General features: G+C 45.7%; 1 protein-coding gene across 1 annotated transcript in view; it reads left to right on the top strand.

Moving 5' to 3' along the window:
• Positions 1-14,618, top strand: part of SH3GLB1 (SH3 domain containing GRB2 like, endophilin B1) — a gene marked incomplete in the record, with an annotated part of 1,384,102 nt that overhangs the window by 862,401 nt on the left and 507,083 nt on the right.

The following is a 14,618-nucleotide window of genomic DNA, read 5'->3' as shown; positions in this document are numbered from 1 at the left end:
CGTCAGGGTACAAATGCGCATGACCGACGTCATATCCTCAGTCTTTTTTGCCGCATGGTCCGATGCAGAAGCAGTATTGCAAGTGCCATTCGGCGTTCTGAAATTTTGGTCGGAGTTTCAGACCGAAGTCAGAGTTGGTTAAGTACCCCGTTGGGGAATATTTTGGTTTTTTCTTGCCTCAGTGGTTTACCGGATGTCAGAAAAAGTGAATAACTGTATTTTTTGTGGGAAACAGATACCACATAGGGATTACCATAATTTGTGTATACCTTGTTTGGGACCTGAGCACGACGTTGTTGGGTGTCGCTTTTGTGCTAGGTTCAATAAACGCACTATAAAGCGAAGGTTGGATTGTGCCAGGTTGGTCTTTGGGAAGCGGTGCAATTACAATATGCCGTCGGATGCTCCGACGCCGGCTTCCTCAAAGAAGCGCAAGGACAAGGTAGTTAAACCTAGGTTAGAGGAGTCGTCCGAACCGGACGCCGGTTCTTTAGAGGCGTCAGTGGAACCGGTGGTTCCGACGGAGGCCTCTCTGGAGTTCCAGGGAGAAACTTTGATTTTACAGGATGTGGCCTCCCAGGAGGCAGGTCAGGCTGTAGGGGCTTCTCAGATAACTGTACTCTCCTCCCTTCCTAAGGGGTCTAGGCCCTCTCTTTCTGCTTCCAAGGCTTCTCCTAGAGGCAGGTCTAGTTTAGCTTCTGTGGGTGTCACTCCTAGTTCTTCAGGTTCTGTGCCCAAGAAGCACATGCTTAAAATGGCAGAAGATTTAATTACTTTAATTAGAGGCTCTATGCCCCCTCCTGATAAGAGGCCTAGGATGGAACCAGTGTTGGGGATTATGAGCAGGCTTGGATGTGTCTGAGTCTTGGCTGAAGACTTGCAGGAGTATTCTCATTATTCTGATTCTGATGTGGATGATTCTACTCCTTCTGCTTCTCCTCCTGAGGATTTTTCTTTTCAGAAACCCTTCACTCCATGAGAGAGCATTTTAAATGGGAAGGTCAGGACTTCTCTGATTCCAGGAAAAGGCTTAGGGAATTTTTGTTTACCCCAGCATAGGCCTTTGGCTATACCTCCTGTTCTGAATGTGGTGGAAGATGTGTTTGCAGAGGCTTCTCTTAATCCTGATTCTTTGCCTCCTGCTCCTGTTAAACCAGATAGGTATTACAGGGTGCCTGAAGCTCATAAGTATCTTTTTAAAAGTCCTAGGGCAGACCCAGAAACTGTTAGCCAGGGGCCTAAGGGTGTTAAGGCTTCTGTTGTCAAGAATCCGGTTCCTGCAGATAAAGAGGCCAGGGCCTTGGATAGATGGGGAAAGAAAGTTTATACTTCTTCCACTCTTGCCATGAGAGCTTTGAATTGCCAGTTTCACATGTTGAAATATCAAAATTATCTCCTTTCACAGTTGAAATCTAAGGTTGATGCTCTGGCGGAAGGTATTGATTGTAAAGAGTTACAAGATTTAGTGCATGTTTCTGAACAGGTGGGTAAGCATTCTTTGCAATGTGGTTTTGATGCTGTACAGGCCTCGTCTAGGGTGGCTGCCACTGGGTCAGTTCTTCGCAGGCATGCCTGGCTGAGGGATCAAAATTTATCTGACCATGTTAAAACTAGGATTTTGGATGCCCCTTTGCAATCTGATGTCTTGTTTGGTTCTCCTGTTGAGGCAGTTTTAAAGAAAATGGAAGACAAGGCTAAGTCTATGCAGACTGTTAAAGATTTTTGCAGGTTCAGCCTCCAAAGTTTAGTAGAAATTGGCCTACTAAGGGGTGGGCGTATCCTTCTTATGATTCCCAGTCTAGGGGTAGATCTAGGCGTGGCAGGGGCAGGGGTCAGGGCTCTTTCAGGCCTAGAACAGGGAGTTCTCCTGCACAGTCTTCGGTGAGGGCAGGGGTCAGTCCTTTCGTAAACAGACCCAATGACCTACCTTTTCAGCTGCCAGAACCTTCTCGCCTGGCAGCACCTTTGGGAGGAAGGTTGGCACTTTTCAAAGAAAATTGGAGTTTGATTACCCAAGACAGATGGGTATTGGATATCATACATCACGGTTACAGGTTTTATTTCCATACCTTGCCTCCTTTCAAAGGCATGCCAGACATTCCTCCTCAACAAAGAATAGAGGCTCACAAGCAAATTTCTCTGTTACTCCAAATAGGGGCCATACAGCCGGTTCCTATGCCAGAAAGGGGCCTAGGATTTTATTCTCGCCTGTTCCTTGTACCAAAAAAGGGGAACACGTGGAGACCAATTTTGGATTTATCTATCCTCAACACTTATCTGGACATTCCCAAGTTCAAAATGTTGACGTTACAACAGCTTTTACCGCTGCTGGGCAAGGATCACTGGATGGTAACTTTGGATCTCAAGGAGGCTTACCTTCATGTTCCTATCAGGTTAAGTTGCAGGAAGTATCTGCGTTTTCGGACTGGGACTTCTCACTATCAGTTCTCTGCATTGCCCTTTGGCTTATCTACTGCGCCCAGAGTATTTACGAAAGTTCTGGCTCCAGTGATAGCTTTCTTCAGGCTGAAAGGAATACAAATCTATCCTTATTTGGACGATTGCCTGATTCTGGCTCAAGGAAGGGACGAGCTCCTTCGTCATTTGGAATATGTGATAGCAGTGCTAAGATGCCTGGGGTATTCTGTGATCGAAATAAAGTCCAGTCTAGTACCCTCTCAAGACATGTGCTTTCTGGGTGTAAGACTGAATACAGCATCCCAGATGGCCTTTCTAACCCCGGACAAACAAAAGAATCTTTCCCTTTACTTCCATCATCTATCTCTTCAGTCCGGGCTGACTGCAAGGACAGTCCTTCAAGCCTTAGGGTTCATGGCATCTTGTATTCTGGTGCTTCCCAATGCCAAACTGCATATGAGGAAGTTGCAATGGTATCTCAAAATGTATGGACACAGCACTGCCAGGATCTGGACACTGTCATTCCAATAATACCTTGCATTCAAAAGGAATTTTTGTGGTGGGCTCAGGAATGTCACCTAAACAAGGGACTCTCTGTGACCCGGCCAGAGGCGAGTCAAATTTTAACGACAGATGCCTCGGACAAAGCTTGGGGAGCTCATCAAACGGAAAGTGGATACAAGACAAGTGGCCTGTCAGACTACAGCATCTACATATCAACTTGAAGGAGATGTTAGCAGTCCAGTGTGCATTAATAGCTTTCAAGGATTTACTTCTTCCAGGGCAGGTGTTGATTCTAACAGACAACACAACTGTCATGTGGTACATCAACAAGCAAGGGGGAACACATTCTTATCCTCTATGCAGGCAAGCAATGATTTTGTGGGAGACTGCTCTCAGTTTACAACTAAGTCTTCAGGCAAGGTTTCTGCCGGGAGCACAGAACTCCTTAGCAGATGTGTTAAGCAGACAAGTCATGGATCCCCACGAGTGGAAACTGGATCTTCATGTATTTCAGAAATTGATAGTGTCCTGGGGAACTCCAGACATAGATCTGTTCGCTTCTCCACTAAACCACCAGCTGCCAAAGTTTTGCACAAAGAGGTTTCATCCCACAGCTTGGAAAGTGGATGCTCTTTCTTTCAGTTGGAAAAATCTTCATGTGTATGCCTATCCACCTCTGCCTCTCCTCCCAAAGGTACTTCTGAAGGTCAGACAGGACAAGCCAAGGATGATTTTGATAGCTCCAGATTGGCCTCGACAGCACTGGTACCCATTACTGAGAAGTCTAGTACGGAAGCCTCCATGGCCTTTGCCTTTGATTCCACATCTGTTGTCCCAGGAGGACAGTCATTTGCTCAATGTCAAACTTCACTCTCTTCACCTAACAGCCTGGCATATTCTGTTTTAAACCATAGAGGGTCTCAACTTCCACAACAAGTTTTGAATGTGATTTTGGAAGCTAGAAGGCCTAGTACAAGGAAAGTGTACGCAGATAAATGGAAGAGATTTTTGTTTTGGAGTGCAGCTAAGGATTTGGATGTTTCTGAGCCTGATTTAAGTGTGGCTCTTCAATATCTTACTGAGTTGTTAGACAAAGGTTTGTCCTTCTCTTCTATTAAGATTCATGCTGCAGCAATTTCAGCTCACTACGACTGTGACCCACCATTGTTTTCTCATCCTTTGTTCAAGCAATTTCTTAGAGGGGCAAAGAATATAAGAACCCCACGAAGGGCTCCTACTCCTGCTTGGGATCTCAATTTTGTGTTGGAGAAACTCACTCTACAACCTTTTGAGCCTGCAGCTACTGCTGAGTTGAAATATTTGTCATGGAAGACTGCTTTTTGTTGGCCATTACCTCTGCAAGAAGGGTTTCTGAATTGCAGGCCCTTATGGCAGTTGAGCCTTTCTTAATTTTCCATAAGGATAGGGTATCTTTACGTACTAATCCTTCCTTTATGCCTAAAGTGGTTTCTAGTGTGGCTTTAAACCAAACTATTCATTTGCCTACTTTTATGCAAATCCCCAAAATAAAGGGGAAAAGATTTTGCACACTTTAGATGTACACAGGCAGTTGCGATATTATTTGGACAGAACTAAAGGGTTCAGACAATCTCAGCAGTTATTAGTTTCTTTTGCTTTGTGCTCTCAGGGCAAGCCCGTGTCAAAACAAACTTTTTCTAAGTGGATTGGATTTTGCATTGCTTTCTGTTATTCCCATCATGGCAAAGAGATTCCAGCTGGGATTAGGCCTCATTCCACTAGGGCTACTGCCACTTCAACAGCTTTTTGAGGGGTGGCAACTAAGGATATTTTGGAGGCAGCCACTTGGAGTTCAGTGCATACCTTCTCTAGGCATTACCACCTTCCATTGTACTCTAAATCCAGGGCTGGTTTTGCCACTGCTGTGTTGCAGGGCATTTTGGCAGCTCCTGCTCCATTATAGTTTAGCCATCCTCCCTTACCTCTGCTTTGGGATTCTACCCAAGTGTTAGGACTGCAGCAATGTGAGATGAAGAACATAGTACAGTTTTGTACCTACCATAAATGTAGATGTTCAAGATCCACATTGCTGCAGTCCAATACCCTCCCTCCTTCCCTCTGTCGTTTGAGGTGGTTGTGTGGGTTGGGTTATCCATCTGAGGTATATTGTATATATTGTACATATTTTTGGTGTTAGGCTGGTTGGTTGTTTAGTTGTTGTCTAGGGGTTTTGACCTTTCTTTTTAGGGTCTTCTGACATCTGGGGCAAGAAAAGACTGAGGATATGACATCGGTCATGCGCATTTGTACCCTGACGTTCTGATGTCAGTCAAATGCGCCTTGACCGACGTCAGCCTTATACTCTGATATTCGGGCCGACCGAGGGACAGCGGACTACCCAAGTGTTAGGACTGCAGCAATGTGGATCTTCGAACATCTACATTTATGGTAGGTACAAAACTGTACTTTTCAACCATACCTCTCAAGGCCAAAGAAGGCCCAGAGTCCGAGTCAGAAGCTGCGGACCTTCCACGGAAGGGTGCCCGGGAGGAAGCCATCAAAGAAGCCACTAGCACGTCTCAGAGGGAGGGGCAGGCATCCGACTGTGGCACTGGGGGGGGGGGACACAGCTCATAATTTCTGAGGGCCCACATGGGGTTTCCCAAATCGTTGTCCATGAGGATGTTATCTCTGATATTGTGGAGTGCCGTCCACAGTCTGGCCCTCCTTCCCTGCACCGCATAACAGATATGCCTATGCTGGATGCCCATTAAAAAGAAGCCAAAATCTAAACATATTGCTTCTTCTCATCCATCCTTACCATCTGATCAGGTGCCTGACTGGCAGGCTTTTACTCAGGGTCTTCTTAATGCCTTCTTTGGGTTATGACTGGCCTCTGCCCCTGCCCAGGCCCCTACAGTCTGTACCCCTAAGGGAAAACTAGTTGCTGATGTTTCCTCTGAAGAAGTGGATTCTTCAGGGCATGAATCCCTGACATACACATCTTAAATTGCCTCTCTCTGTGGTATGTTTCGCCAGAGGAGGAGTCTAATAGTACAGATTCACCAGGGGAAGACATTACTTTTGGGGAAACCATTGTGCAAATGAAGGACTTTAAGTGGGATTGCAGTCAGGTTACTGAGACTCAAAAGAGGTGTTATGACCTCTTACAAATGGAGTCCCCCAATCCATCTGCAGTCCTCCTGTGCACCCTGCATTTCTGGATGCTTTCCTGGCTGCCTACAGTGCCCCAGATTCTCAGCCCCCTGCACCAAAGTGCATAGACAGATTTTATAAAGTCTGTGAAGATGTGAAATTCCCCTTCAAGGCCCCTTTTGCCGAGCCATCCACAATTTCTGTGGCTGCAGATAAAATGTCCAAACCCCCCCCCCCCACACACACACACACACACACACACACACACACACACACACACACACACACACTTCCCTACTTCCTTTGGAGAAGGAAAGCAGAATTATATAGACTGGGCAAAAAAAGTATACACCTCTGCCACTTTAACTGTGACAGCTATAAACTACCAGACTCATGGCCAAGTACTCCTTGGCCCTAGTTACTGATGCTATTAAAGAGTTGGGTGACCTTTTTGATTCCCCTATCAAAGCTAAGGTCTCTAGTCTCTTAAATTCCTGCAGTCAAGTAACTAGACAACTATTAAGTGCAGTTATGAGTCTGTGGAAGCTTCATCTAGGACTGCAGCCTCAGGTTCTGTCATCGGGAGATACTTCTGGCTTAGACTACAGCCCCCTGCCTGATGACATTAAGTCAAAAATCATGGACGCTCCCTTGGGTAAACAAGGCTTTGTTTCAGTGGCTGCTGAACTCTTTAAGGCCCTTCAGGCAAAGGGCAAAGAGCTCCAGGACCTTAGGCGCATTTTTGTCTCCCTGGTTCCCCGCTTCCAGAGGAACTATCCAGCTAAAACTACCTTTATGAGAAGGCCGTCCAGGCAGATGCCACCCAAAGGTAAAAAAAGATTCGAGGAAGCAGTCGCCCTCTAGGTCTTCACCCTCAATTCAGGTGAAGGTCCCTGCAGACCTATCTTGGATTTGTCCCATCTAAACACATTCCTCGAGGTCCCTCCTTTTGGATGCTTACCTTTCCTACTCTCCTGCCTCTGATCCTCCCTCAGGCCTTCTTGGTGTCCTTAGATATAAAGTATGCCTACTTACATATCCAAATCCATCCTCTTTTCATGAAATTCCTTCATTTCTCAGTGAGTTCTACACATTTTCAGATGTTCATTGTGTTTCACTGTTGCAGTCATTACACTTGGGTTATCCTGCTGGCAGGCTACCCGCAGTCTGCCTGAATTCCAAAGTCCTGGTCCGGCATCGGTTGCTGTTGCCTCTTCCCTGATGTCAGTGCGCCAGGGGTATATAAGATGCAGCCAATGCCATTTTCTTCAGTCTTTCTTGCCGCGCGGTGCCCAAAGCAAAAGCAGTTCGCAAGTGCCGGTCGGCCGACTCCTGTGATTTTCGAAATTGAATTTCAGATCCGAAGTCTTCAATAAAGCTAAGTACCCCATTGGGGAATCTTTTTTCTTGCTCCTGACCGATGTCAGAAAAAGTTAACAATTGTATTTCTTGTGGGAAGCAAATACCTCATAAGGATTTTCATTCTTACTGAATTCCTTGCCTAGGCCCTGACCACGACATTGCTAGTTGTCGGTTTTGTGCTAGATTTAACCAACGCACTATTAAGCGTCAGTACGATTTTGCCTTTCATTACTTTGGTCATAGGTTTAACTATATAATGCCATCGGAACAGCCGATGACCGGAGTTCATAAAAAACGCAAGGAAAAAGAAAAGGACAGGCATCCGAGGTCCAAAACCGACGACGAAGCCTCCGTTAGGCCAGTCGCCAGTTTGTCGGTTCTCAGTGAGGCGCTTTCGCAGCCCCTGACACCTGCTACCTCAGAGCCACAGGCCGCCTCCGACTCCCACGTAGAGACAGCTAGGCCTCTGGATACTCAAAGTATTGGGCCTTCGGAAACTATTCCCTCAGATGGGTCCGGAGCTGCTGAGCAGGCATCGGCTTCTGAGGGTGTTTTCAGACCTATACAGTTATATATCAAGCCAACCTCAGCTTCCAAGGCAAAGACTAAAACAGCTTTAAAGACAAAGAAACAAATACAGCATTCTCCTGGACAGACTTCCATACCTAAGAAACAGATGCTCAAAATGGCCAAAGACCTTATTACTTTGATCAGGGGTTCCTATCCCCCTCCTGATAAGAGGCCTAGGCAAGACACTGAATATGATTCCTCTGACCAGGTTTCCATTTCATCTGACTCCTCTTCAGAACAGGGATACTCTTTTCCTCCCTATGAGGACTCTGATGCTGAATAATCCATCCCTTCAGCCTCTGCTCCTGAGGACTATTCTTTTGGGGAAACCCTGCACACTATGTGGGAGCATTTCCATCGGGAGAGCCAAGATTATTCAGAATCTAAGAAAAGGCTCAGAGATTTTCTTTTACTGCCTCAGCACAGACCTCTTGCTATTCCACCTGTACTAGACATTGTAGATGTATTTTCAGAGTCCGGTTTGTCTCCTGACCTTTTCCCCCTGCACCCGTTAAGCCAGACAGGTACTACAGGGTTCCAGATTTCACTTAAATTTCTATATAAAAACCCTGCTGCTGACCCAGAAACTATATCTCAGGATCCCAAAGGGGTCAAGGCTTCCACTGCAAAAAAACCCTGTCCCCTCTGATAGGAATTCTAGAGCACTGGACAGATGGGGGAAAAAAGTTTACACCTCTGCTACCTTGGCTGTAAGGGCTTTAAATTGTCAGTTTCATATGCATAAATATCAGCAATACTTAATGTCACTGCTAAAACAGAAAATGCTGACAAATTCTGAATGTTCTTAAAACAAGGAAATGCAGGATTTATTGCATGCAGCTGAAAATACAGTTGTGTACTCTTACCATAAATGTAGATGTTCGAGTGTGTTCACTGTTGCAGTCATGACTGTAGTGTTCTTCCTGCCAGCAGCAGCCCTCGATTGGCTAGCCAGAATCCCAAAGTCTGGATTGGGCGTCAGCTGAGGTCGCTTTTATCCTGACATCAATGTGCCAGGAAGTATAAAGACCTCAGCCGACGCCATTACCCCAGTTTTTCTTGCCCCAGATGTCAGGTGCCCAAAACCTCAGCAGCCAAAATACCTCATAACAGACTAACTCAGACTGCAACAGTGAACACACTTGAACATCTACATTTATGGTAAGAGTACACAACTGTACTATGTCCTTCGTGGTTCACTGTTGCAGTCATGACTGTAGGGATGAGTCCCAAAGCTAAGAAAGGGTGGCTGGAGGAGAAACAGAAGGAGCAGCCACAAAACCTTGCAAAACCACAGAAGCAAAACCGGCCCTAGATTTAGAATAGAGAGGGAGGTTGTAATGCTTAGAAACAGTATGCACAGAACTCCAAGTAGCAGCCTCTAAAATATCCTTGGTAGGAACCCCACAAAGAAAGGCTGCTGAAGTAGCATAGCCCGGGTAGAATGAGTCCTAATATTAACAGGAACTGGATTACCATGAAAAGAGTAACAGAACTTGATGCAGTGGGCAATCCACTTAGAAATAGTTTGCTTAGTGATTGCTTTCCCTAGAACAGTAGGAGCATAAGCGACAAACAATTGGTCAGATTTCCTGAATATCTTGGTCCTGTCCAGGTAAAAATGAAGCTGCCTGTGCATGTCCAAAGAGTGCAAAAGACTTTCTTCCTCACTTTGAGGATTAGGATAAAAAGTAGGCAAATGAATAGTCTGATTCAAGGCCACTGCCGAAACCACCTTAGGCATAAAGGTGGGATTAGTCCTTAGGGGATACCCTGTCCTGATGAAAAATAATGAAGGGTTCCACAGCCATGAGTGCTTGCAATTCCGAAATTCTTCTAGCAGAGGTTATAGCTAAAAGAAAAGCAGTTTTCCAAGACAAAAATTTTAAATCCGTGGAAGCTGCAGGTTCAAAAGGAGACAAGGTTAATTTTTCCAAAACATAGTTAAGATCCCAAATGGGAACAGGTGCTCTTATAGGGGGCCGAACATTCTTAGCCCCTCTAAGAAATTGTTTATGTAATGGATGAGAAAAAATTGGAGGATCCATATTGTAATGTGCAGAAATAGCAGAAGCATGAAGCTTAATAGATGAAAAAGATAGGCCCGTATGTAACAACTCTGCCAGATACTTTAAAATCAGAGGAATGTTTGGAACAGTAGAATCACCACCTTGGACTTGATTCCAGGAGCAAAATCTTTTCCATTTACCTGCATAAGATTTCCTAGTGCTGGGCTGTCTAGCTTCAAGGATTACATCCATTACCTGTTTGGAAAGAGTAGAGGTGTTTACAGACCCTGGATCCACCAGGCAGCTAGATTCAGAGTTTTGACATGACTGTGCAGGATCCGGTCGTCCTGTTGAGACGGTAGATGAGGGATTTGAGGCAGAATCCAGGGAAGCTCCTGAACTAGATGTTCATGTTTCACTGTTGCAGTCATCACTGTAGGGTTCTTCCTGCCGGCAGGCAGCCCTCGGTCGGCCAGAATCCCAAAGTCTGGGTCTGGAATCGGCTGTTCAGTCATCCTCCCTGACGTCAGAGCGCCAGGGGTACAAAGCTCCCAGCCGACGCCATGTTCTCCCGTCTTTCTTGCCGTGCGGTGGAAGCAGTTCGCAAGTGTCGGTCGGCTGACTCCTGATATTTTTGGTGCTTCATTCCGAAGACTTTCTTCTTCTTCTCAAAGCTAAGTACCCCATTGGGGAAACTTTTTTTCTTGCTCCAGTCCGATGTCAGAAAAAGTTAATAATTGTATTTCATGTGGGAAGCAAATACCTCATAAGGATTTCCACTCTTACTGTATTCCTTGTCTAGGCCCTGACCACGAAGTAGCTAGTTGTCGGTTTTGTGCTAGATTTAATCAATGTACTATTAAGCGGAGATACGATTTTGCTTTTCACTACTTTGGCAGGCGATTTAATTACACTATGTCGTCGGACACGCTTCCGACTGCCGGAGTTCACAAAAAGCGCAAGGATAAGGACAGGCCTCCGAGGTCCAAATCAGACGGTTTACAAGCAGAGCCAGCTGCAGGTTCAGCCGTCGTCAGTGAGGCACTTTCGCAGCCCCTGTCGTCAGCCACTACAGAACCGCTTGCCGAAACAGACTCCCACGAGGAGCCAACTAGGCCTTTGAGTACTCCAGGTGCAGGACCTTCGGACAATGCTCCCTCAGATGGGACTGGAGCCGCTCTACAGGTACCGGCTTCAGAGGGGGTTTTCAGGCCTACGCAGCTTCAGATAAAGGCAAAGGCAAAGACTCCTTCAAAAACAAAGACTCAAGCCCAGGCCTGCTCTGATCCGGGACCTAAATCACAAAAACAAATGCTTAAAATGGCGGAGGACTTACTATGATTAGGGGTTCACATCCCCCTCGAGACAAAAGGCCAAGACAAGAATTGGACTATGAATCCTCTGATCAGGCATCTATTTCTTCAGTGACTTCCTCTGAACAGGATTATACTTTTCCTCCTTATGAGGATTCTGATGCTGTGGAATCCATTCCTTCAGCTTCTCCCTCTGAGGATTTTTCTTTTGGGGAAACTTTACATGACATGAGGGAACATTTTCACTGGGAAGGACAGGAGTACTCTGAATCTAAGAGAAGACTTAGGGATTTCCTTCTTCTTCCCCAACACAGACCCCTGGCTATTCCTCCTATTTTGGATATTGTGGATGATGTCTTTTCTGAGGCTAATTTAACTCCTGACTCCTTTCCTCCAGCCCCTGCAAAGCCTGATAGATATTACAGAGTCCCGGACTCCCACCAGTTTCTTTATAAAAATCCTACTGCTGATCCAGAAACCATTTCTCAGGGTCCTAAGGGTGTTAAGGCTGCCACTACTAAGAACCCTATTCCATCAGATAAGGATTCTAGAGCTTTGGAGAGATGGGGCAAAAAAGTGTACACTTCTGCTACTTTATCCATTAGGGCTTTAAATTGTCAATTTCATATGCTAAAATATCAGCAGTTTCTTCTGTCTGTTATGAAACAAAAGCTAGGTACCATTTCTACATGTGCAGATAATAAGGAAATTACACGATTTGATGCATGCTACTGAGCAGGTGGGGAAACATACCTTACACTGTGGTTTTTATGCTTTGGAGGCCTCATGCAGGGCGGCTGCCACTGGCACGGTCATTAGAAGGCATGCTTGGTTAAAGGAACAAAATTTGCCTGATCAAGTGAAAGCAAAGTTACTGGATGCTCCTGTTCAACATAATGTTTTGTTTGGGTCTAAGGCTGAAGAGGTGATAAAGAAAATGGAGGATAAGGCAAAATCCATGCAAACGGTTAAGGATTTCTTACAAGTTCAGCCCCCAAGATTTAGCAGAAATTGGCCAACTAAAAATTGGTCCTTTCCCAGCTCAGACAGGCCTCAGAGGGGTAGATATAGGCGCCCCAGAGGGAGGGCCCAAGCACAGCCCTCTTATAGACCTAGACAGTGGAGTGCTTCCACCCCCAGGGGTGGAGAGGAAAGACCTCAATCTTATAGGAAACAGGCTCAATGACTCCCCCTGCTTGGCTCCAGGAACCTCTTTCCTGGAAGCCCCTCTAGGAGGAAAACTCTCTCTTTTTCACCAAAATTGGACTTACATAACCCAAGACAAGTGCGTTCTGGATGTAGTTTCAAGAGGTTACAAATTTCACTTTCATTCCTTGCCAAGACCAAACGGATGGCCAGACCTACCAAAACACCATTGGGCAGAGGCATTAAACCAGATGGGATCCCTCATGGCTATGAGGGCAATAGAACTGGTTCCACAATCAGAGATGGGTCAAGGCTTTTACTCAAGACTCTTTCTAGTTCCCAGAAAACAAAATTCTTGGAGACCCATCCTGGATCTGTCAGTCTTAAATACTTTCCTGGAGATACCAAAGTTCAAGATGCTTACTCTGCAGCAGCTCCTGCCAATGTTGAGCAAAAATGCATGGATGGTGACATTGGATTTAAAGGAGGCTTACCTACACATTCCTATCAGACAGGAGTGCAGAAGATACCTCAGGTTCAAGGCAGGCTCGAAGCATTACCAATTCTCTGCGCTGCCCTTTGGCTTGTCTACTGCTCCCAGGGTCTTCACCAAGTGCCTGGCACCAGTAAGTAGCCTACTGCAGACTCAAGGGAATTCAAATTTACCCTTATCTGGACGACTGCCTTATTCAAGCAGACAGCAAGGATGTCTTACTCCAGCACCTGGAATTTGTTCAAAATCTACTCAAGTACCTGGGATTCACTGTGAACATAAAAAAGTCAAGTTTGACACCCACACAACAGATAACTTTTCTGGGTGCTCTTTTAAACACAACAACCCAGATGGCATTCCTGACATCCGAAAAACAACTTCAGCTGGCTTTAACTTTCAAAACCCTGGCGTTAATGTCTCCGCTAACTACAAGGAAATTCCTGCAGGCTTTGGGCTACATGACCTCCTGCATCCTTCTCATACCATATGCAAGACTGCATATGAGAAAGATACAGTGGTACCTAAAATGCATATGGTCCCAGCATTGTCACAGTCTAGACACACAGATTGCTGTCTTGCCTTGCCTGCAAAAGGAATTCCATTGGTGGGCCATGGCATGTCTTCAAAACAAAGGGAAATCCTTCAGTCTGCCTCCAGCCTACCAAGTGTTAACCACGGATTCCTCGGATTACGCATGGGGAGCCCACTTGCAGGGGAGAGGCCTGCAAGGGTTTTGGACAGAGGATCAGAAGCACCTACATATCAATTTAAAAGAGATGTTAGCTGTGCAGAATGCCCTCTTGGCTTTCAGGGATCTTCTACAGCCAGGGCAACTACTGATACGGACAGACAACACCACAGTTGTGTGGTACATAAACAAGCAAGGGGGTTCACACTCCTACCCCCTTTGCAGACTAACCATGACTCTATGGAACACAGCACTAGCTTGCAAAGTGGACCTACAAGCTCAGTTCCTGCCAGGGAAACAAAATATTCTGACAGACAGCCTGAGCAGGAATCTGTCAGACCCACACGAGTGGATGCTAGACACCCAAATATTCCAGATGATTACAGAAGCCTGGGGCTGCCCGGACATAGATCTATTTGCATCTCCCCTCAACTACCAGTTACAGACTTTTTGCACAAGGACATATCATAAACTAGCATGGAAAGTGGATGCTCTCTCATTCAGTTGGAGGAACCTCTCGGTGTATGCCTTTCCTCCTCTACCTCTTCTTCCACGGGTGTTATTAAAAATAAAACAGGACAAACCCAGGATGATTTTACTGGCCCCAAATTGGCCTCTACAATTTTGGTACTCAACACTGATGAATCTATCCCAGGAGCCTCCTTGGATTCTACCTCAGATTCCAAATATTTTGTCCCAACACCAGGGCCAGGTTCTGCACTCTCATATCAAAACTCTCAGCCTGGCAGCCTGGCGTATTCTGGCAGCCTGGTGTATTCAGGGTCTATGATTAATCCTACCCTTTCCAAACAGATCATGGATGTCATTTTAGAAGCCAGACGGCCTAGCACTAGAAAATTTTATGAAGGTAAATGGAAGAGATTTTGCACCTGGATGCATGCTCAGGATTCAGATTCTCTCATTCCTAATATTCCATTGATTTTACATTACCTGACAGACGTGTTGCATAAGGGTGTATC

This window comes from Protopterus annectens, chromosome 10.part0 (genome assembly GCF_019279795.1).
Source record: "Protopterus annectens isolate FY-2018-M chromosome 10.part0, PAN1.0, whole genome shotgun sequence".
Classification (NCBI taxonomy): domain Eukaryota; kingdom Metazoa; phylum Chordata; order Ceratodontiformes; family Protopteridae; genus Protopterus; species Protopterus annectens.
Note: the sequence above shows the minus strand (reverse complement) of the source record. Positions and strands in the feature narration are given on the sequence as shown.